The 23,490-nt window shown below is 41.5% G+C and overlaps 1 protein-coding gene and 1 long non-coding RNA gene across 12 annotated transcripts in view; one reads left to right on the forward strand and one right to left on the reverse strand.

Annotated features, from left to right (window-relative positions):
• Slc16a7 (solute carrier family 16 member 7) overlaps positions 1-23,490 on the reverse strand; it is a 164,965-nt gene that overhangs the window by 33,031 nt on the left and 108,444 nt on the right. The gene's annotated exons all lie outside the window — the stretch shown is intronic.
• LOC147002780 (uncharacterized) lies at positions 5,668-16,999 on the forward strand. The gene is made up of 3 exons (XR_015048488.1): positions 5,668-5,784; positions 16,553-16,613; positions 16,776-16,999. It is a non-coding gene; the product is annotated as an uncharacterized LOC147002780 (long non-coding RNA).

Raw genomic sequence — 23,490 nt, forward strand, 5'->3', positions numbered from 1 at the left:
CCACTATCATTTCTGTCTGTCTGTCTCCCTATAGTAAATGACTTTCCCCAGACTGTTTGCTTTCTGAAGGCACTGCATACTATCAGGAACTATTTCAACCTGCATGAGCAAACGTCAAGATGTCCCTACCAAACCAAACCCCAGTAAGACTGAGAAGCACCCACCCTGCCTGCGGGGCTTCACACCCCAGTGTGACTTCCCTGCTCACCTCAATTCTTTGAATAGCTCCAGAGGATACCTACAATATGTAGTCTTTCTGTGTGTGCCTTTGGGAGCTGGGCTTTTCTTAGTGTGGTGTGCAAAAACAGCTTAGATCAGACAGCTGCTGTTCTTGTGTTGATGTGGACACATAGCATAAATCCAGTATCTCTGGGAGAAGATATACGGACAGCCTAGGGGCTCTGCGAGAATGTGACGTGATATTATTCTTTGTTAAAAGGTCTTAGTCTGTTTTATTGTTTTGAGATAATAATACAATTTTATTGCTCTACTTTTTTTTCTCTCCCAACCCCAACATTCCTTTAGATAATGCTCTTTTTTTCCTTCACTGTTATGCATTTGCATATATATATGCATATGTATATATATGCATATATATATATTTTTTTTCCTCTATGATGTTACTTATAAGTATATCTTCAGGACTGACTGCCCTTTGTTGGCACTGCACAGACAATCAGCGAGACACCACTCTCCTTTCTAGTTTTCCTTAGCTGCCTATCGTTATTTGCATATGCTTGCAGCCTTTGGAACTTTTCCCCACCCAGTTCTTACATGAACACACAAACAATAAGATAAATTTTGGGGATGGTGGCCACTATCACGCAGGGCAGTGGCAAACCATTACCAGTCTCTGTAATCCTATAGCTCTTTGTACTATGGGCACTGATAGAGAGAAAACAAGGCATGACACGCAGATGCTGGAGGGAAACCAGGGCACACTGCTGTTTTGATATACGGAGGAATTCATCACACGATCCTAGAAAGCATCCACTGACCCTGACGGACCGTCTGGGCAGGAACTCTGCATCAAGGATAATGCAAAGAGTGACAGGAACCAGTCTAGAGTATGGCTGTCTTAAGATCTCAAGTCATCATGGAAACAAAAACAGGAAAGTCTGTTCCACACATACATTGACTCAGATCCCAGGCCCGTTTTATATCTCAGCTATAGCAACGGATATCAACACTGTTCATAGCAACAGAGGGGCACCACATCAAAACTGTTACTAATCAAATGCCAAAGAGGCCAGTTTCAACTGAAATTATTTAACGATGTTACCAGAGGAAGGAGGTTTGCCAGACGGAATTGAGTGTATTTAGAGGTCCGTCACTGAGCAAAGATAACTTCTGGGAACTCCAATAACCTCGTTAAACTTATCTTCCTTGTCAAGGCAATTAAACAGTAAGAAAAATACTGTCCATTTCATGTAATGCTAAGTACACATCCTAGCATCCAGGAGGCAGAGGCTGGAGGATCTAAGAATTAGAGGACAACCAGGGCTTTTTGAGACAGAGAAACCCTGTCTCAAAAAGGCAAAACTGTACAACCAAACAACCAATAAACCTAAACCCCCAAACAACAATCAATCAACTCTTTCCAAACCAGTGGGAACCACATGCTTAAATAAGGGCAAAACCAGAAAAGGCTGACTGTTTGTTTATTTGTTTGTTTGTTTTTAGGAACAATGCCATGGTTACTCATGATAAGGCAAGGCACAGTGTGTGAAGTATGAGAACTATTGTACAGAACTGGTAAATGTATAAGCTACTCCCACATGACTACATGATTGCAGATTTCGTCCGTTTTTGTTTGTTTGTTTGTTTGTTTGTTTGTTTTGTCTTTCCTCTTGAACTGGGCATATTTTTCCATCAGATGTGAAAGAATAAAACTCTTCACCAGCTGAACTCTTACTCCTCACAAGCCCAGGTGAACCGGCTCCCTGCTGATGGAGGCGATGCATCACGTCACGCATTCAAAATAAATTAGTGGCCATTAAGCCGCAAGCTCCCCATCATTTGTGTTACAAATGATGCTGAGGCATCAGGCATTACCGGAACCGCCTTCCATCTCCAGAGCGATATTGATGTTCTGCAGCCAGAGCCCATTAAGATGATTCAATGAAACACACCAACTTCAGAAGAGATACAACATCTCAGACTCGCGATAAGAATAGGATTGAGGTTTCCTAGTAGCAAAACATTTTCTCCTGACATAAAAACTGTGCTCTGAGGTGCAAGTTAAATATGCCTCAAATCAAACTGACTCCTTAGGAGACCAGTAGTAGTGGGCTATTTATACCATCGCTGCTTCCATACTGAATCACAAAGCACAAAGGGGGTGTGCGGATTATATTCATGAGCTATGAAAAACAATTTTGCCTTCATCTTCTGTATCATGTTTTAAATTCTTTTGAAGATGATTTAGTTACATGGAAACTGTATTGGACTGTATAGGTGCTGACACAGAAAGTTTCCGGTTGCATTTTAAGAAGCTAGAGGACTATTCAGGATTGTATGCAATTGTGATAGTATTTGAAGATTTGAAAAACGTTTTAAGATTATAAACATCATGAAACATGTATTATTCTGTTTTCACCATTGGATTCTTGACATATGTGAATAAGGTTTAGCTACATAACAAGAGGACTTGTGAATGATATAAATTAGCAAATCTACAATGCCAGGTGTCTTTAAGAAAGTTTAGGTATATCTCTGGCTCTAACTGAGCCTCTGATATTCTGTTCATTACCTCTACCATCCAGAAAGTCAGACTTGAATTCAGATAAACAAAAAAAGTTGTACACTGAGGGAACATGGTTACCATTTAAGTATGTCTGAACACCTGTCAGAACCCATGTTTAGTCTTTCTTTTGTTGGCAACTACAGAATATTTGTTCATACATGAATAACCTTTTGTTTTTGTGGTATTGTAAAAGTCACCCTTTATGCTCACTCTTACACAATAACACACCCCCATTTGTAAAATTGGTATTGGCAAGAGGAGGGTACAGAGCCTGGAGTGGCTAAGTCTAAAGGCTAACTGTATCTAGTTCAGGCACAAAATTGATTTAATAGAGTGAGTGAGGTTATCAGTTGTCCATAAAAGTCAATAAGAAATGTTAAGTCAACTCTTCTGAAGGCCCTGATACAGTGGTAGAAAAGCAAGCGTCCAAAGGTTTGAGAAAAAATAATAAATGAAAAAAGAAAGGAATCTAACTCCAGGGGAGAGTTTAATATCTAAGAAGGGATTCCCCAACCCAGAATCAGAATTAAGGTTCTGGTCATGCAGGGCCTTCCTCTGTCCTGTGCACTCTTGTGCTTGTTTTGGTTCATTACTTTAAGAATTTCTCATGGAGAGTCAGGAAAAATTACCTTTTACAACACAGACATAAAAATGTGTTAGGTACATTACAGGATAAAGAGAACTCTCTTTTCTTTCTTCATCTTATTCCTTCCTTTCTTCTCTTCCTTCTTCTTCCTCCTCCTTCTCCTCCTCCTTCTCTTCCTCTCTCTTCTCCTTGTTCTCTCCTCTGTTCTCTCCTCTCCCCGCTCTTCCCTCTCTCTCTGTTTGTACTACTAGAACCCACTTATAGTGTTTGAAGACTTCCTTATTTCTTTTCATTTTTTAAAAATTTTTTTATTAGGTATTTTCCTCATTTATACTTCCAATGCTATCCCTTACCCCCCCCCCCCCACTCCCCTATCCATCCACTCCCCCTTTTTGGCCTTGGCGTTCCCCTGTACTGGGGCATATAAAGTTTGCATGTCCAATGGGCCTCTCTTTCCAGTGATGGCTGACTAGGCCATCTTTTGATACATATGCAGCTAGAGTCAAGAGCTTCGGGGTACTGGTTAGTTCATATTGTTGTTCCACCTATAGGGCTGCAGATCCCTTTAGCTCCTTGGGTACTTTCTCTAGCTCCTCCATTGGGAGCCCTGTGATCCATCCAATAGCTGACTGTGAGTATCCACTTCTGTGTTTGCTAGGCCCTGGAGATTTTGCTGAAAGGACCCAGATATAGCTCTCTCTTGTGAGACTTCTTTTCATTTTATATTTCTTCTCGCAGCCTGTAGTACATGCATCCCAACGTTTTTGCTGATATAAATACCACTTAATCCCCTGCTTTATAGTGAACAAAACTGATTCTACGAGTTCATGACTTGGCTGCAATCGTGTACCTCTTAATGGTAGAGGTTAGGTTTCACCTCTAACTTTTTCTTCTGGATGATTTCTTGCTCTGAAATGCTATGGTAGCATGAAACAGTGCTTGCTTATATTTTATAAAAGCACTTCAGCCATTTCCAGAGTGCTTTCCGTTTGTGGTGTGGGTCATATGACTTTTCATGAAGGAGCCACGAGGGACATGAGTAAACATTTTTCAGACGAGGGAGTCAGGTTCTGACAGTTGAGCTTGCTTGCCTAAGAGTCACATGGTTACCACACAAAGGAATAAAGATTAGAGTTCAGTCTGTGTACTTCTGATCCACAGTGCTTAGGAACGCCGTGAACTGCATGATGGGGAAAAAGCAAACATTGCTTCTAAGTATGGGGGTAGAAGGAAAGAGTCCTAGACAAACGTGCAATGACAAGCAAGGCGGCCAGGCTAGATTTTCTACAGCGGGCCCTGTGATCTCTGCCAGTCTTTTAACCTTTTGAAGTTCAGTTTTGCTATTTAGAAAAGAATGACTCTGGCCTTCCCATACTCATCGGCTATTTCAAACGCCACAGGATCAAAGCCTGAGGATGGATGTTACACAGTTAACACGTCTACAAATGTAATGTCTCACTGTTTTCTGCTACTTAGCTTGCAGAAAGGTGAAAGTCTTAGTGCAGTTTGTGTTTTGATTCCTAAGTTGAATATATATATATATATATATATATATATATGAATACAATGTACAGATTTAAAATACTAGGGGAATGGATCACAACTTAACAGGAAGAACTAATCAAATTATTAATAAAGGAAATTCGGAGAGTACCAGTGAGGATGTTGTCCACTGGACTCATTCTTGAAGATATTTAATATGTTAAAGAACACAGGGACTATGATCCCTTGCACATGTGTGGAAATGTTGGGTGAATACACACTGTTGTACAATAGCTGTCAAAGCAGTGTAAGAGCCCCAGACTTCTTTAAAGTGACTAAGGAAATCATAATTTAGTGGAATAGAATAGAATGAGACAACTTTTACGTGGAAAATAAGTATATTTCAGGAGAGAGATGCTGGCTTTACTAATGCTAGTTGGAATCTAACTATCTCTCAAAATTAGTTAGAAAAAGAAAAATAATACATGGATTTTGCTCAGATGGTGTGACTGCCTACCTGAATGTCCTTAACCATTGACGTGATGAATTATTACTCTATTGCTTTGTGTTATGAGTACTCAGGTGCAGCTGCATTTAATGTCTGCACAACACCGCTCCAGGTATTTACAGTGTGTTCAGGTAGTGTATTACTGGGAGGAGACTTTGAAGCTCCAGCAGTTCACCATTTTCAGCACTCTGCTTCTTGGCTACTTTTACTTTGATATCAGACATGGGACTCTCTGTGATGGGCATTAGAGAGGGTTAAGTGCTCAGCACGGGAAGGCGGTGCTGAGGGCAGCGCACTTACACAAGCTACCAGAGGTTGCTGTTCTCTTTAGTACTGGTGAGTCCACAAACTCTGACAAGAGTGAGAAAGTGTGGCAGCAGGAAGTGAAAGGGGAGGCCTGTAGTATTTCCTGAAGTACTGACTGGCAGGCTCCCGCTTTGAAGTTACAAGCCAAGATTCCCAGTAAGTAGCGGGGTCAGAGTGAGACTCCGAGCAGAACTGAACAACCATCGGCAGAAATAGCAGCTTAGTGACATCTGAACAAAAGTGCTTTTCTATACTTTGAAAGGATGGTCTCCCTCCTATAGCTCCTTTTACTTCAGACAACTGGGTGGCTTCATGCAGGTGTCAAACCCAGTAAACTCTGAATGGTCCTCACAGGGCTATTTGAATGCTGGGTGTAACTTTTCCTGAACCGTCAATCCACATTCCACATTCCGCTGCCTACTTTTAAAAGTCTAATTTTAAGTGACAAATTACTTCGACTTGAGATGCATATTAACAAAGATGATCTGTATTCATTTCCTCTCATATAAGCATTGTGCTTAGGCAAGTGTTTTATTGGACTTCCATGGAGAGTCAAGAGTGTACTGGTATTGCTATCCACTTTCTAAGTCATTGACTTTGCCCACTCTCTCAGCTTTCACATACTACTTCCTCTGTCCTTATATAGCTATACTGTCCCCTTTAGTACCCACCTGAGCAGAACCAGGTTGGAACAGAGGAGCAACCAGCAAGGACCATGCCCTGTTTCCAGACCTAATGCCCAACTGGACTTGAATGTGCACCTTATTCCTCCCCAGCATGATATACAGATCCACTTTTGTTTTGCTCTGGGAAAACAAGAGCTCTGATAGGGAACCCTGATCCTGCCACCATTGGACAGTGCCCTTTGACCCTGTGCCACCAGACCATGTCTGGAGAGTTGCTGACAAGTTTCAGCTATGACCACCCAACCCCCCACCCTTGCTCCTTTTCCTTTGGTAAGTGCGTTAGCTTAGTGCGCGTCCTGTTGTAGTACTGAGTAAGGCCCTCAGCGATTCAGGGGGTTTGTAGACTCCTAATCCAACCTTTTATGTAGACACTGAGAGCATAAATTCTGCCGTCATCTTATTTTCAAGTGCTCTACTATATATCATCTCTATGCCCATGTAAGTAATGCTTGCAGAATGCATGTAAGTAATGCTTGCAGAATGCTGTGTTATATAAGACACTGAGAGAGACTATAGGTCTCAGCTCAGGACCGTGAAGAGCACAGGCTGGACACTAGAGGCCCTGACAGCAAAAGGACAAGGAATCCAAAACCAGAAATTAGAATTCCTGTCCCTCTGTGACCCTTTTTTTGTGTATTATTCGTTTTGGTTTTTGAGATTAAAGTTATGTTATCCCCTCTTCCCTTCCCTCTCTCCAAACCATCTTAAATACCCTTTCTTAATGTTCACATGTGTTCAGTTACACACTCACAGTGAGCAGAGATCAAAATCTAGATGATTCAGTCAGTGTTCAGGGGCAGTCAGCATAGTGTTAAAGCCTTAGGAAACAAACTAACCCACAGCGTACCTGTTATAATGTGTTTAATCAGCAACCTTCGTTTCCGTTACTCTCTTGCTCTTCATTTCCTATTCTTTTTATATTAAAATTTGTAATTTTACGTGTGGTGTGTGTGTGTGTGTGTGTGCGTGTGTGTGTGTGACGCAAAGTACCACAACATGCATGTGGAGGTCAGAGGGTAACTTTCAGGAATCAATTTCTTCCTTCTACCATGTGGATACCAAGGATCAAATTAATGTGTGTAGGCTTCACAGCGGCAGAGCCTTTACCCACAGAGCCATCCTGGTGGCCCTTACTTTTCCTATTCTTATATAGAACATCGACTTAAAATGTACAGTACATTTGAAGCATTTAATAATTTACAACTGCAAACTTCAAATACTCTGTGTTTTCAAAAGATTTTAAAACATCGCTTGATTGAATGCACATTCTTTGGCTACCTGAATAGTACATGATTGTTTATGTTATAAAATTCTCCAAATGTCTCACGGTAACTTTGTAATGAATGCTGCTAAAATCTTTAAATTGGCTGCATGGACTCATACCCATTTTAGCAGCAAAAAGTATAAACCTGGTCCGGGGGACGGAGGGGAAATGAAAGCAGAACTCAGAATCCCTTCTGAACTCTGAAACACTCAACATTCATTTTCAGCCCTTGCTGAGATCCTGAACTGGGCTGAAGTGGGCTGGCACAGTGGGAGTTCATTCTCTAGCCTAGAGAACGTACGCTCAATACGGCACAGATTTGAGAAAGATGTTATGTTTCAAACAGGGCCGTGTAAACTGTCAACACTCAAAAAAAAATAAATTACAACAATAGCGTGTAGAAGGCAGTTCAGGGAGAAACAGGTGCAAGTCATGGGGCTGATTTATGACGGTTGGTAAGGAACAAGAAAAAGTGAGGGGCTTGCTGAAAGGATGAGGATGAGCAGGTTGATGTGACAACCGTTCGCATTTTTAGAACCTAAGTACATTGAGAAATAAACGCATATAGTGTTCACCAAGGCGGGTAATGACAATCGTTACTATTAGTTTCTATTTCTTTAGTAAAATCTTCAAGAAAAAAAAAAAGAGTGATCTCACGCATCTCTGAGGATAATTAAGCAGCTTAGAAATCCTGTGAAACTATACATATATATATATCTATATATATATATATATATGGAGAAATAAGTTTGGCTGTTTGGCTTCAGGAAATTATATCTAACAGAAAAGTTGTTCTTTATTCGTCAAGCTTTTTTTTTTTTTCTCTGCTGGGAAATAATTATGTGTGTAAGCAAAAGTTCTTCCTCTAAATTATTGTTACCCGCCCCCAGCTACTATGTCTATTAAGAAAAATGGATACTGGCTCATCAAGAGAAACTGAATCTGGAAGCAGTGATGCACAGTGCTACAAATGCAGAAGTCAGAGCAGTGCAGATGCACTCAGTCCACACTGCTTGTGGACTGTGTTCATGGACTGTGCTATTGACTGTGCTTGTGGACTGTGGCCATGGACTGTGCCCATTGATTGTGTCTTGTGGACTGTGGCTGTGGACTATGCATGTGGACTGTGGCCATGGACTGTGACATTGGACTGTGGCTGTGGATTTTGCCTGTGGACCATGACCACTGATTGTGCCATGTGGGCTGTGGCTGTGGACTGTGGCCATGGACTGTGACATTGGACTGTGCCTGTGGACTGTGCCCACTGATTGTGCCCTGTGGACTGTGGTCATGGACTGTGCTTGTAGACTGTGGCCATGGACTGTGACACTGGACTGTGCCTGTGGACTGTGCCTGTGGACCATGCCCACTGATTGTGCCCTGTGGACTGTGGCTGTGGACTGTGGCTGTGGACTGTGGCCATGGACTGTGACATTGGACTGTGGCTGTGGACTGTGCCTGTGGACCATGACCACTGATTGTGCCCTGTGGACTGTGGCCGTGGACTGTACTTGTGGACTGTGGCCATGGACTGTGCCCACTGATTGTGCCCTGTGGACTGTGGCCGTGGACTGTGCCCACTGATTGTGCCCTGTGGACTGTGGCCATGGACTGTGCCTGTGCCCACTGATTATGCCCCGTGGACTGTGGCTGTGGACTGTGGCTGTGGACTGTGCCCACTGATTGTGCCCTGTGGACTTTGGCTGTGGATTGTTCCCATGGACTCTGCCCTGTGCCCGCCAGGCATCTTTCCTTTTTAAAGCAAGGAAGGAAATCTCCCTGCACCTTGTACAGACCCAGGAGTCACCGTAATGACAGGATTTCTTTAAATACTATTCACATATGTGAAGTTCAAAAAGGTTTCTAGCAAACTCTAGTCATAAAATTATATTAGGGACTCACCAGGGCTTTCTATTTAGCTATGAATAGAGACAAAGAGGTGTTCCCTGGACCTCTGCGCCCCACTGTTCTTCACAGAACACATTCCTTCAACAGTGTGTCCTTCACTTGGAAACAGTATGTGGGGATGTTTTAGCAATTCTTTACCAGGAAGTATGGTAAATGTTGCATAATTTATCTTACCTAATATTTTCCTAAGTAAAAGAATTTCCCTTCATATTTATAAAACTTATATAGGACTGACTTAAATGTATGAGCATCATTCTTAAGATTAACCAAAAAAACTTCCCTTAGACACACTTTTAATTAAGACGTCCTGAATGGAATTACTAATTGGTAATGCTGTTTAATTAAACCATATACCTAGTCACCATTGTGTCCTAAGCTCCAGCCCTATCCCCCTGGTCACCGTTGTGTCCTAAGCTCCAGCTCTATCCCCCTAGTCACCGCTGTGTCCTAAGCTCCAGCCCTATCCCCCTAGTCACCGCTGTGTCCTAAGCTCCAGCCCTATCCCTCTAGACAGCTTGCCAAACCTCTGAGACCAAAGCATCCAGGCACTTCCAGCAAGCTGTGATCTGTCATATAGAAAGAGGTTTATGTGCTCAGGGGATGATACATTGGATTAAAAGGTTCGGTCTTAATTCTTTTATTTACAATCTACAGAAGATTTAGAGACTATTTTCTCCTTTCTATGCATGCAAATGTTCCCTGGGAACACACATACCTGGAAAATAGTACATAACTTTGAGAGTACACGGAGCTTTGGGAGAGACACCCAATATGTGCTTTGGCAAAGGGAGAGGGTAAAAGCCTGCCTGTTTGCTCACATGACTGCTCCTCTAATTCCACTGTCACCTGATGCTCAGCAGAGGAAAGATGCACCTGAGAGTAGCAGTGGCTGCTCTCGCCTTTCCGCCCTTCCTCCGTCTCCAGACTCCCAGCTTTAAAGTTTTCTTGGGAAGCACCTGGCTGCTTATGGAGTCACTGAACTCTCTGTTAGCAGCAGAACTGTATCAGAACATAAGGGAGTTTTATGGCTAGGTTTTTCTTAAGCTGTTTAAGGCCACGACCTCTACTGTTAGCACGGTAAAAGCCTGTGAACTAGACATTGAGTTGCTATACTTTTCCTTTTCTCTATAACTGCCCTTGTAACTTTGAATTTCTACACTGTGTGTGTCTGGATGGCAAGGAAAGAGGAAGGGCCACAAAGGGTTGATTAGCGATCATGATCACGGGGGCAAACCCATCTCGCACAGCAGGGAAGGGACACCGTGGAAATAAAAAGCCGACCCAGAAGAGAATGGTGGTTGAAAATAAGTAATTATTGTTTGGGAAGAGTCTAGTAGCAAACTGGGGGCTTAGGATTCCTGAGTGTTCTCTGTATAGCTACTCTCTGACCTTATATGCACGGGAGTCCTATGGAACGCCTCGTGCTTGATCATGCCTATGGCATTTCCACCTTTCATTTTCTGAGAAAGAATTTAGTTTAATCATTTCTGTGTTGCTTTGACACTGAAACACTGAGTCTTTCCAAATATTTCACGTCTTCTTTTTCCTCTGAAAAGTTCTGCTATTTCCTTTCCATTTAGCATCTCCTGAGCATTTCAGCTCTTTTGTTGCTTCTTTGCTGATAGCAGGCTGTGAGTGGGGGTTGCAGACAATAGCACAGCCTCCACACCTTTAACTTCTACATCTTGTACCTGAAGGAAACCTCTTCTCTAGGGACCATGACTTTTAAGTTTTTATATGTGAAAATTTAGCAATGATTATTGGAACCAGGAAGAATCTCCGTAAACTCTTATTAGATCTGAAAAAAAAATGTGAAGAATCTAAACAGCAAGACAGTAGTAACTTCTACACAGCTGCCAGATGGATTTTGTATAGGTATACGAAAGAAATGGAGCAGAAGATGAAGCTATTTCTTGATATTAGCGAGAATCATTACAGGCAAGGAACATGGTAAAAATCGGAGATGAAAGATTGCTGACACATTCAAGGAAGAGCAGGTAGAGACTGTAATTAAAATGACCAAGAAAGGAGATGATAGGAGCCAAGGGCAGGGAGGAAATGGGGAAGGTACGTCTTCACAGTGAGATAAAAGCCTTACATGGATTCAGACACCACTGAACCTGGGTTCTGGTATTTTACAGACAGTTGTTGGGGAACAGAGATTATGGAGTTATAGACTTCGATAATAACCTAGAGTACAAAGGTCAGTGTTATTGACGAGGTGACAGCAGTAGAGGTCTGGAGAGTGATCAGCTACTGCCCACAGGTAGTAGGGAGAAAGAACATACTGGCAGGCTGGAGAGTAAGGAACAAGCACAACATGGAGTTTGCAGCTTGTTCACCTGATATGAAGGATAACACTGAGAGCAGAAATGAACATGTCATGCAACGTGTCTGTTAGGCATTTGAAGGGGTTAGACGGAAGGTCTGGACTCAGAAGAGATGAGGGAAGACATGCATATCAAAGAAGTACCAATCTGTCAGTTATATAAACTCATGAAAAAGCACAAGGTTACTGGCTTCAAGTCCTAAAATAGTCCCAGCATGAGGCAGTCTCCATGTCCTGCATACCCTAGGTCAAGGCTCACTCCAGTAGAGTACAGAGGATGGACCTAACCATTACCCAGAATCATCTTCACAGGCTGAGGCCCAGGCACACCTAGTACTAGGTAAACTCTTACAACTCTAGACACTGCAATGGCCTTACTTGGGTACAGGTTTCAGGTACTCTCTCATGGACCCAGGATCCCAGCCAATCTCTAAAGGTCCATAGCAGTACATACAGACGCTACCAACAAGTCTGTAGCTATAGGTGCCAAGATGTCTGCCTGGTGACTGGGGCATTAGATAGCCTGCTAAAGAGGCCATGGAAGACTGACTGCCTACAGTCTCTCTACCTGATACCTAATGAAAGGGTTTAACGAGAGAAAGCTAGTCTTCTAAAACTGCACTAAGACCTTACTTATGAAATTCAGACGTCAGTGCAAAGCAAAATGAAATACATAATGTATTCTCAAACTTGAAATAGTAAATATAACCAACAAACAAGACAGTAAAATTTTCCAGGGGCTGGAAATAGGTGAACTACTTGAAAAATAACTCAAAATCATTGTTTGAAAGAAGTTTGGCAAAATGGAAGAAAGTAAAGAGAAACCATTCATTCCAAGAAACTAAGCAAAAATAATTGACCCAAACTATAAATTTAAAAGAAACTGGGCTAAAGAGATGGCTCAGTGGTTAAGAGCACTGACTACTCTCCCAAAGGTCCTGAGTTCAATTCCCAGAAACCACACAGTGGCTCACAGCCATCTGGAATGGGATCTGATACCCTCTTCTCATGTGTCTGAAGATAGCAATAGTGCACTCATATACATAAAATGAACAATTATTTAAAATTCTTTTTACAAAGCAAATAGAGAATGCATGATATTACCTATTAAGTATATAGAGAAAAGCAAAAGACATCCAAAAGCCTACATTCTGAATGATAGGAAGAACTAGAAATAAATTCTGAGGTGTCTAGTAGTAAAAGCAAGCAGACAAAGAAACAACAATAAAACCACATAAATACAGTCTTTCACTGGAAAAACAGTAAGTATCTCATCTCATAGACTTAGGGAAAAACAGGCTAAGACCATAGAATACAGCATTACAGGCCCTTCTGAAATTACGGATTATGAACTAAGAGGAACCAAGGAAACCAACTGGCTTTATTACTTTTAATTTCAGAGATGCAAGAGTTAAGTAAGTATAGAGTTATATTTAACCAAAGTATTGTTCTCATCAGAGATCCAAGAAAATTATCATCAATTATGCAAGCGTAGTGGCAATCCCTTACCAAGATCAGCTGCGGGAAACAGTGGAAGGCAGCGATGGATGTGGCAGTACCCGCAGGTTAATTGTATGACAGTGTTAAAGACTCTGATGATTGTGATATTAAAAAAGGCATATACTAGAGGATAGGACACCATGGGTAAAAAATGATATTATAAAATCGATATGATTTTCAAAACTGTTCATAATTACAAGTGAGGATATGATCACAGGAATAAGGGTATTCCTAGAGATGGTGAGTTTCAAAACTGAGAAGGTGGAGGACCGAAAGGATGGTTATTATGATGCTGATGATGCTGATGATGCTAGAAGCTATTTCTTATGTAACATCTTAAAGACTGTAACTGAACCTGGGATTGGAAATATAACAATTTATATGGCAGTTACTGTTCAGTTGCTGGAAAGGGACGAGACACGGCTAAAGCAACTCTCATCAAGTAAGACATGTACCTGGGGGCTGGCTTACAGTTTCAGTGGCCCAGTCCATTATCATAATGCATGTTGTGAATGGAGCTGGTGGAGAGCTACCAGCTGATCCACATCACAGAGCTACATCCACAGAGCTACATCCTGATCCACAGGCTGAGAAAGAAAGACTGGGCCTGGTGTACTCTGTTGAAATATTAAGGCACTCTCCTAGTGACACACTTCCGTTAATAAGGCCACACCACCTAATCCTGAATCTTTCAAACACTCCCATCCCAGGGCCCAAGGATTCAAATACATAAGGCTACTGAGGTAGAAATGGCGGGTCTTTCAAACAGTTCCACTTCCCAGGGCCCAAGGATTCAAATACATAAGGCTACTGAGGTGGCAATGGTGGGTCTTTCAAACAGTTCCACTTCCCAGGGCCAAGGATTTAAATATATAAGGCTACATTCAAACTCCCACAGGAGGTAAAGAAATTGCTAAATATCTGAGAATACAGGCAATATGCTTAAAGAGTTACTGCCAAGAGATCTTTCCTAAGTCTATATTACTGTAAAAGTTTATACTTCTGGTCTTTATTTTTATCTCTGGAATGAAAGGAATACGCATTACCATGACGAATCCATTTCAAAACAAAGATTTATTTCTATTGGCCTGGGAACTAATTGTGTCTTTCAAAGACTAAGCTCTACTTTAAAGAAAATGCAGGCCAAACTCATGAATGTTTTTTAAAATAGAAGAGGAGATTCCAAAAACCTAGTAAAGAATTTAGTCTATTATAAATATGGGCAGCAATAATGTAAGAAGATATTAAATGGACTCAAGGCAATTATCCTTCCTAGGCTGTGCTCCTTGGTCAGTCATGACGCATGGTGGTAGACATCAATGGAACAAATTCAGCTTTATCATAGAAACAGCACAGAGAAGGTTAATACAAGAAGAAGGAAGAGTACAAGGCTGAGAGATCACACGGCCACTAGACATAAAAGTTAACAGAAGCATAAACATTAGAGCCAAGAGGGTTAGAGGCTAAACCTGTTTTCAACATTATTTTATTTGTAGTAAACTAATCATGCAATAAGCATCAGGAAAGGATAGATTAATGCCTTGGTATGGAGAATATTAAATATTGCTTCCATTTGCCTCGATTTATCACTGATGATTTTGAAAATTGTATTAAATTATTTATAAAATTTACTTTAATTCATTCTTTATTGGCACCATACTTTCTATAGGATAGTGACACGGCATGCTATAAAATTGGTCATTTCAAGCTTTTCTGGGCCCAGACTTCTCCATTTCCTTTCTTGCTGAATTTCCAATATCATAAATTTAGTTAATACATCTATTCACATAAGCCATACCCTCTCAGAATTTCATATTGTTCTATTATAACTCTTTTTAGACTTGAAATTTCTACTCAGTGAAGGCAGGATGTGATTTGTCTGTCTTTCTTGAGGAGGCCTGGGCTACATCAAAGGCAAACGTCAACCCACAAACGTGTTTATCTTCATCTCAGAGGCTCCGGCTTGAACTTTCTCTGGCAGCGCTCTGTGATAGGGGAGATTTCAGAGCGGCACACATTGTTTTACAATCTGTTCAAACAAATCACAGGCATCTCGGCCAAGGTCCCAGGCACAATGATATTTCTCTAATCAAGTATGGATTTGATGACTTATGCATTTTTATACAAGACTCTTAGACTATTACATTTTATATATATATATATATATATATATACATATACATATATATATATACATTCTTTTTAAAATATGTATATAATATAAGTATATGTATATATATAATATAGTATATTATATACATATAATATATGTATATATAATATATAAAATATGTATATAATATAAGTATATGTATATAATATAAGTATGTGTGTGTATATATATATATACACACACATACAGGTTCTAAGAATAGCACAATACCTATACTAAAGACTATTTAATTTAGAAGTACTTAGATGGAGACATCAAACTAATGAAGGTGATGGAGGTGATGGAGACATGACCCACATGGTTCTTTTAGAGGAAACTGAAAGCATGGCAGGCATTGTCATGCTATACTTTCTTTCCATCTATACAAGTCTCTAAACCACAGGAGTAACTACATCATTAGCAAAGTTTGAATTCAACGCAAAATTAAGTTCAAAGCTGAAGCATCATGTGAATATAACCAGATAATATAGTAAAGGGTCTTCCACCACGAAAGCCATGTGCTCTTGTTGAATGTGATTGCGGGGAGGGCAGTGAGGACAGTTTAGAAACTCTATTCACGTAAATAAATGTGAGCCATTGTGCATAAGGAGTAGGCCTGGAGAAACACTGAGCGTCTCCTCACAAGCACCCACGACCGGCAAGCAGCCTCTAGTGCTGGCATTGGGATGTAAGCATAGTGAAGCGCCCTGTCTCTAAACCAGTATCTCGTGTCCCACAATGGTGCCATGTCCCAGAAATTAAATATGGTAAAACTGAGGGAAAGGAAGAGAGAGATGGCTTTTCTTAGAAAGTAGTTAAGATGTAAGTCACATGCTCAGGAAGGTTTGAGTATCTGATGGGACAAGAAGGCACCATAAAATCTTAGGGGAAAGGAGGCCGGGGGACAAATGAAAATGTGCTGGTAGGAAAGGAACATATCGAGAGTAAAGCACCAAGCACACTATTACACCGCAGCCTTTATGAATACTACATAAGATTCATGGAGGATAAAAGCGGTATTCATGTATATGGCTAATTTAATTTGCCACTTATTAAGCTTGATGTGTGTGGTAAATATTTATCAGCTCGCTGAAGCAACAAGATGGTGCCACTTGAAGGCAGGAAGACATGAAGGCGCTTTATGAGGTATGTTCACCCAATCGCTCTTCCCCACAACCTTCCCAGGGTAGGGCCCAAAGCGGGGAAAGCACTTCCATTTTAAATTCTATTTAAATTTTTATTTCCTTATTAGTAGCCTGGAAAAAAAAACTACATCTAATAACATTCAGCATTTGTCCTCTCATGCAGCTAATCTGATAGAATAAAACCAAAGAAACCACAAAAGGTGGTATGCACGTGGACTGACAACTGAAGCTAAGAGATGCCTTCCCTTTGGAAAGCAGCTTCGCCAATGGTGACAACTTGCCTCAAGCTTCTACTTAGCTGTTCCTGATCCAGCCTTGAGGTTGCTGCTGGCTTTGTGGAGATGTTGTGCTTCCTAGGAAAGGGTCCTCCACTCTCCAAAGCCTAAGGCAAGTGATTTAACAGAAATCACCAAGCAATCCTTTCTACTACAGCTCAAGAGTTCTTCTCCTATGGGGCAGTTTCCTTGTTTATAGTTCCTTTTATCTGAGCCATCTCGTTAAATTACTTTAACAGAAAGAGCCTAATTAACTCTTCATAAATATTTCATATAAATTTGAAACTCACTGTGGACGGAGGTTGTTCCTCATACAGAGATTTTATAAGAGTCATTGGCAAAACACATACCAGTTCATATTTTCCCCAGTATCACAATGGTGTTCACTTGTTGAGTTTAACTCCAAAGGGTTGGGATCCTCTGATTTATTTTTCCTAATAAGGTGCTCAAACGGATCGCAAAATACTATTTTGTTCTATAGATATATCAGGGCTTTTTAAAATAAATCTTTCCTCTCATGAATATGTCTCTGTGTTCAAATGTGTCAAGTACTCAAATGTGCACATTTGTGTGTGTGTGTGCACGTGAAGGGCAATGGACTAGGTCAAGTTGTCCTCTGATTACAATCCACCTTGCCAACTGAGGCAGGGTCTTTCCCTTGAGCAGAGAGGCCTTTGATGTGTCTCGTCTATCTAGCAAGCTGATGAAAGGAGTCCCTTGTGTGCATCTCTTGCAAGATGGATTGAGAACAGGTGGGCTTCCACACCTGCCCACAATTTGTGTGGGTGCAAGGTATACAAAGTTTGGCCCTCTTAAATGGGATAGGTGTTTATTATATACATTAGCATCCTTGTTGACCTGGCAGATGGTTCTTGTGTTTCCATATCATTATAAGCCTCTGACATCAGCACTGCTTTACCTGGTCAAACTGAAAAAAAAGAAAAGAAAAAAGGAAAGGAAAGGAGGGGAGGAGAGGAGAGGAGAGGGGAGGGGAGAGGGAAAGGAGAGGAAAGGAGAGGAAAGGAGAGGAGGAGAGGAGAGGAGAGGAGAGGAGAGGAGAGGAGAGGAGAGGAGAGGAGAGGAGAGGAGAGGAGAGGAGAGGAGAGGAGAGGAGAGGAGAGGAGAGGAGAGGAGAGGAGAGGAGAGGAGAGGAGAGGAGAGGATTGGAGGGGAGGGGAGGAGAGGAGAGGAGAGGAGAGGAGAGGAGAGGAGAGGAGAGGAGAGGAGAGGAGAGGAGAGGAGAGGAGAGGAGAGGAGAGGAGAGGAGAGGAGAGGAGAGGAAAGGAAAAGAAAGGAACCCAAATCACCTGCTCATAACCACTTCTCTGCAGTCATTCCACTTTGCCCCATGAACATTCCAATCCCTGTCTCTTTTGCAGATGCCCTTTCACATCCTTTAAATAGAAGGGGGAAAGTTGCAGTGTGTGTGTGTGTGTGTGTGTGTGTGTGTGTGTGTGTGTGTGTTGCATAATCTTCTTTGCTTTCAGCCTTCCAGGAATGCACATTCATTCCCGATGGTGTGCTGAGAAAACACACAGGCTGCCTCTTTGTGGTGGAAGTCATTGATCTGTGTGAGAGGTGGGGCCACAACCATAGCCAGAACTTGTAGATCACTATAGACAGCAACCTTCTAGAGCAGACGGTGCCTGCTCCACTCAGAAAAAGCCAAGGCTCAGAACCATCGCTCATTGCTCATTTGCTCACCAGTTAATGTTTTCAGAGCTTTGTCAGTATTCCATACATGCTTCTCAAAGTGTTCACACTTACTGCTGTTGCTGAGACTAGAGGAGGAAAAACCTAGCCATTGTCATTACTGTTTTAATTATGTGTAAAAGTTGTGTTCATTTAAGAACTTAAAAAAAAATCTAGGTGATAACTGATGCCTGGCTGTATACATTCTATAAATTCTATATAAAATAGCCCTGTGGTTATGCAGGCTTTTCTTGGTGTCACAAAACGGTGGGCAGGATGGCTATGAAACCGATGAGTAATTAGTGATGCACACAGCCCGGGAACCAGTCTGATATAATTCAGTCGGAGAAGCTAGGAGGCCATGGGCCACCGTTCTTACTTCAGACTCTATCTGCAAACGCTCTTGCTCACTAAACTATATTTGTAATGCACACCTCATTGCTCACAGGGGTTTCAAAGTCCTTGTGGGGGGTGTGTGTGTGCCATGTGCTGAGTATCTGAACGGGATGACGTCTATGCTCTCAACAAGAGTTCAAAGAGGGCAATGAAGAGCTTTCTCATTTTAGCTTGGAGATAGTGAACTGAGGTTCTTCTCACGCTCTTAGAAACACAAACCTTCCCTGTGTTTCTGTGCTTTCTGGCTTTGGTACTTTATATAGTACTAAGCTTGCTGCTGATGTGCTGATTACTATGCTAAACTTAAGAAGTCCGATGAGCCAACAGAGAACATGTGTTCGAGAAGGCTTGTCCAGGGATAGTTTACAGTGCCCGCTGTGGTAAGTTTTATGGCAGAGGTGCAAGAGTATGATTAGAGGCCTTAGAATAAAAATCCAAAAGGCATGACATGTGTCACTCAGTTGAGAGAAACATTTTAAAGAGATACTCACTGGTCCTCGGAATAGGGTTTATCATTCGGTAATTGTGTATTTGCTGCAATCAAGAATACATTGATAACCACCTGCATTTACCACATTCTAGATGGTAATGCTACTCCTTTTCTTAATGTGACATTCTGAAAATTTACTCAAAAGAAGAGAACACTCACTACTGTGATCTCTGTACCTGTTCTGAGTTTAATTGTCTTTCTATAAAGTCCCCCTAGGAGCTGTCACTTATAACACAGCCTGCCTGCAAGAATGTGACGTGTAAGGAAGTGAACTAAAGACATGAGAATCTTAACATAGATACCTATTTCCCCATGGCAAGGACAACGTGGAGATGGGGTGACAACAGAGAAAAGGCCACCAAGAGAAACATCAAGAAGGTGATTACCTACAAGGTGAGGAGAGACCTCACCAACAACCAACTGGACCGAAACCTTGAATCTGGATTTCCGGCCTGGAGAACCATGAAGAAAGAAGTTCCTCTGGCTTAAGCTGCTTGCTCTATTGAGATCTTTACTGGCTGTCCTGGAAGAACAATATGATGCCTCAATTCCTATATTCAGATTGTAGTTTTCCACAACCATGAGGGCACAAAGCATGAGGCCCGCTGGGTGTAGCGTCATGCTCCTCATCCTCCTCCAAGTTGCCATTGTATAGCAACCATATTAACCTCCCTTGGGCTACTGGAACCTTCTCTGTGCTGTTGGGACCTTTCCACACATAGTTTCCTCTGTCTCAAGCATGTCCCTTTGTCCTGGTGAATGCTTAATATTCATCCTTTAGCTCAGAGATACTACTATGTCACGCAGCTATGAGATCTGCTCTCATCACAGAATTCTGGACGCCCACTCGGTTTCTTCACCGATTCACAGCACAGGCATAATCACACAAGGAAGATCATCTTGAAAGCATAGCGTCTGATGGCTCATTAAAGCTTCACCTGGGCTATGGTGTTTGCATACAAAAGATACAGAAGGTATATTCATAAAGTGAGTAAATGAGCATGGTAATCATTTAAGACCTTATTACAATTTGTAGCATTGAATTATCTAGATATCATTGTCTCTGATGACATCTAACTGATACTTATGCAATTGGTGTGCAGTGGGCGCTATCACCTCAGGGCCAAATATATGCACAATGTGCTTGGTGTATGCAAATATGGCCAGCTGAGAAAATTCTTGCTCAAGGATGGCCATCTAGATTAATTTTGCATGTATAACATGTACGTGATTATCCAAAAGCACCTGGTAGACCTTCTGGGATTTGTAAAGTTAAGAGGAAAGCCGGAGCTATCTCAAACACAAGAACAGAACTACCTTTGCTTTTATTGCTGCAGAGAAAGCTTATTATATGAATTATATTAGACTCTCCCCAAATATGCAAATATTATAAAGCACAATAAAGCAGAAAGCAAAGGGCTGTAATGGCTTTCTTTAAATCTTAAAAAGAACAGCTATACCTTGTATATTATGCCCACAAATCTGTTGTGCTAAAACCTTTTGTTTCTTAGCCTCCAGGACATTAGGTTCAATGGTTTAATGCTTGTTTCTTTGTTCACAGTAGTGCATAATAAAACAGTGTCCATTCTTTATCACGTTTGTTTTTCATCTGTCTCATCAAACAGATCAAGTTTCAAGGGGGGTTATGTCTATTCTGCTCACTGGAATGACTGACATTCCCCGTTCGCATTGAATTAGAGGGGGGGAAGCATAAAAAATAATTAATAATCATATAAACTGGCTTCTCAAAATTTATATTTGGGAGTCCTGCATGTACTCACCATTGGGGTCACTCTCAACAGAGCAACAGACTAGGGCTACACAAAAACACTATGCTACCCCATTACTGTTCATGCAATAAATACCGTAGGTAGCCATCTAAATAAAGCAGGAAGTTAAGATCAGAATACACTTTCTACCTCCACTTAGTGCTGTATTAATGGGATGACCACTCAGCTTGACCTATTTGCCGGAATTTGCTAGAAGTCCGGGAGACCATATGGGCAGCCAGATGGGTTGCTGTAATTTAGTGCCATTATCCTAAGGATGAAGTAAAGTATAAAAGTAATTTGCATTCTTTCCCACCCTTTCTGCATACCTCTTATTAGTTTCATTTTTAATTTAGACATCAGAAGGGAAGATAATGCCTTGGAACCAGGGCCCAGATGCCAACTAATTACTACAAGAGGCTCCAGCCCCGACATCGCAGGCCAGACCTCAGAACAACACTCCATATTTCTGGGTGACCCCAGTGCAGTGATTAATAGGTGGAAGGCAAAGCCCTAATGAGTGTGTCAGTTCTTAGATGTTCTCTAGGAAAATGCAGTTAGCATTGTGCAGAACATAACCTCAGTAGCTTGGGAAAGACTCATTATGCTTCACACTAAACTACCTCCCCGTTCACCTTATAGTCTGCGGATTTATTTATAATTGTCAACTAAGGAGGGCCTTTATAAGTAGAGGTCTTCCCCGTGTAGGAAAAAATTTAAAATGATTGAATCAGATATTGACTTTGTCTTCTGTGAGAAGGAACCGTAACGTTAAACATAAACTGAGGCAGTTTCAGAGATGTGTTACATTTCTTTACCTACAGAAATCACCGTAAAACAGAGTTGAGGGTATGGCCTAGGACAGTGTACTCTTGACAGAAGACTTGATAGTCATTGCAGAAGAGTTGACAATCACACTTTAAAAAATTCTACCTCTAAGTAAAAATACTAAATGCCTGTGCCTCAGTTCATCGAATCTGTTAGACTTCTATTCTAAATTACCGTCTCTGAAAAAAATGTTTATTTTTATTACTGTTCGGGTGGCCAAGGATTTGAGAGAAGACAGACCCTGGGCATATGGGAACACCAAACACTATTGTTTTGTTAAAGGAATGTATTGATAAAAAAAAAATGATTCCCTACAAACATTCTCCTGTGCTTGTAGGTGTGTCTCTCTCTTTGCCATTCTCAGAGAAGCCTCCTCTTACAGGAGATGGGATCTAACACAGAGACTTGGAACTCTGCAATGTGCAGAGAGTGCGAGCTCTAAGTCCTAACTGGGATGTCTCCATCAATCCCCTCCCTTTTGAGGATAAGGGAACCATGGGGAATGGGAGCAGGAAGATGCAAAGAGCCAGCAAGGATGGAGAACACCTTGAAAGCAGTCTCTTCCAGACAGAAGAGAATTGACACAGGTCGAACTCATGGAGACCGTGGCAGTATTCACAGGACCTGCACAGGTCCAAGCCAGAAAAGGTCCCAGTGCTAAGAGGAGAAGGGGGAAAGAGCTCTTCATACATGAAAGTCCATTCCTGATTGTCAACTGCTTGAAGAGGAAGGGTTAGGGTTTTTGTAATGCAGTCTGACTGGGTATACAAACCTTGAGGGGAGGCCAAGTGGCAAGCAGTAGACTGCTAGCACAATAAAAACCCAGTGGGATTTTTGTAGACATTTTGTCCTTTTAACAAACGGAAATGAGAGGGGTCATTAGACTACTCAGTAAGCAAAGGTGCTTGCTGCCAAGTCTGGCAGCTTGAATTCAATGCTCAGTACCCACTGGACTCTGTAAGATGTCCTTTGACCTTTACCCTTCACACACACACACACACACACACACACACACACACACACACACACACACACACACACACACATCACACACACACACATCACACACACACACACACACACACACACATACACACACACACAGACACAGACACACACACACACACAGACACAGACACACCCCTTTGCCTTACACACATGGAAGCAGGTAACGAGACAGGGCATTTATGAGAATACTAAGAGCAGGCACATTGATAAGGACAGACAGTTAAGTCACAGGGAGAGGATACAGGATTTACTTCTGAAGTAATGAAGATGTTCTCAAATTAACTGGGGCAGTATTTACACAGCTTTAAGAATCGATCGAAAACTGATCAACGTTTACAAGTTAAATGAATAAATTGTACAGAATGTGACCTACATCTTACTGAAAACACCATGCTTCTAAAGGCATTGTGCCTTTTAGCC

The sequence above is a fragment of the Mus caroli genome, unplaced genomic scaffold, assembly GCF_978045245.1.
Source record: "Mus caroli unplaced genomic scaffold, Mus_caroli_1 scaffold_9, whole genome shotgun sequence".
Taxonomy (NCBI): domain Eukaryota; kingdom Metazoa; phylum Chordata; class Mammalia; order Rodentia; family Muridae; genus Mus; species Mus caroli.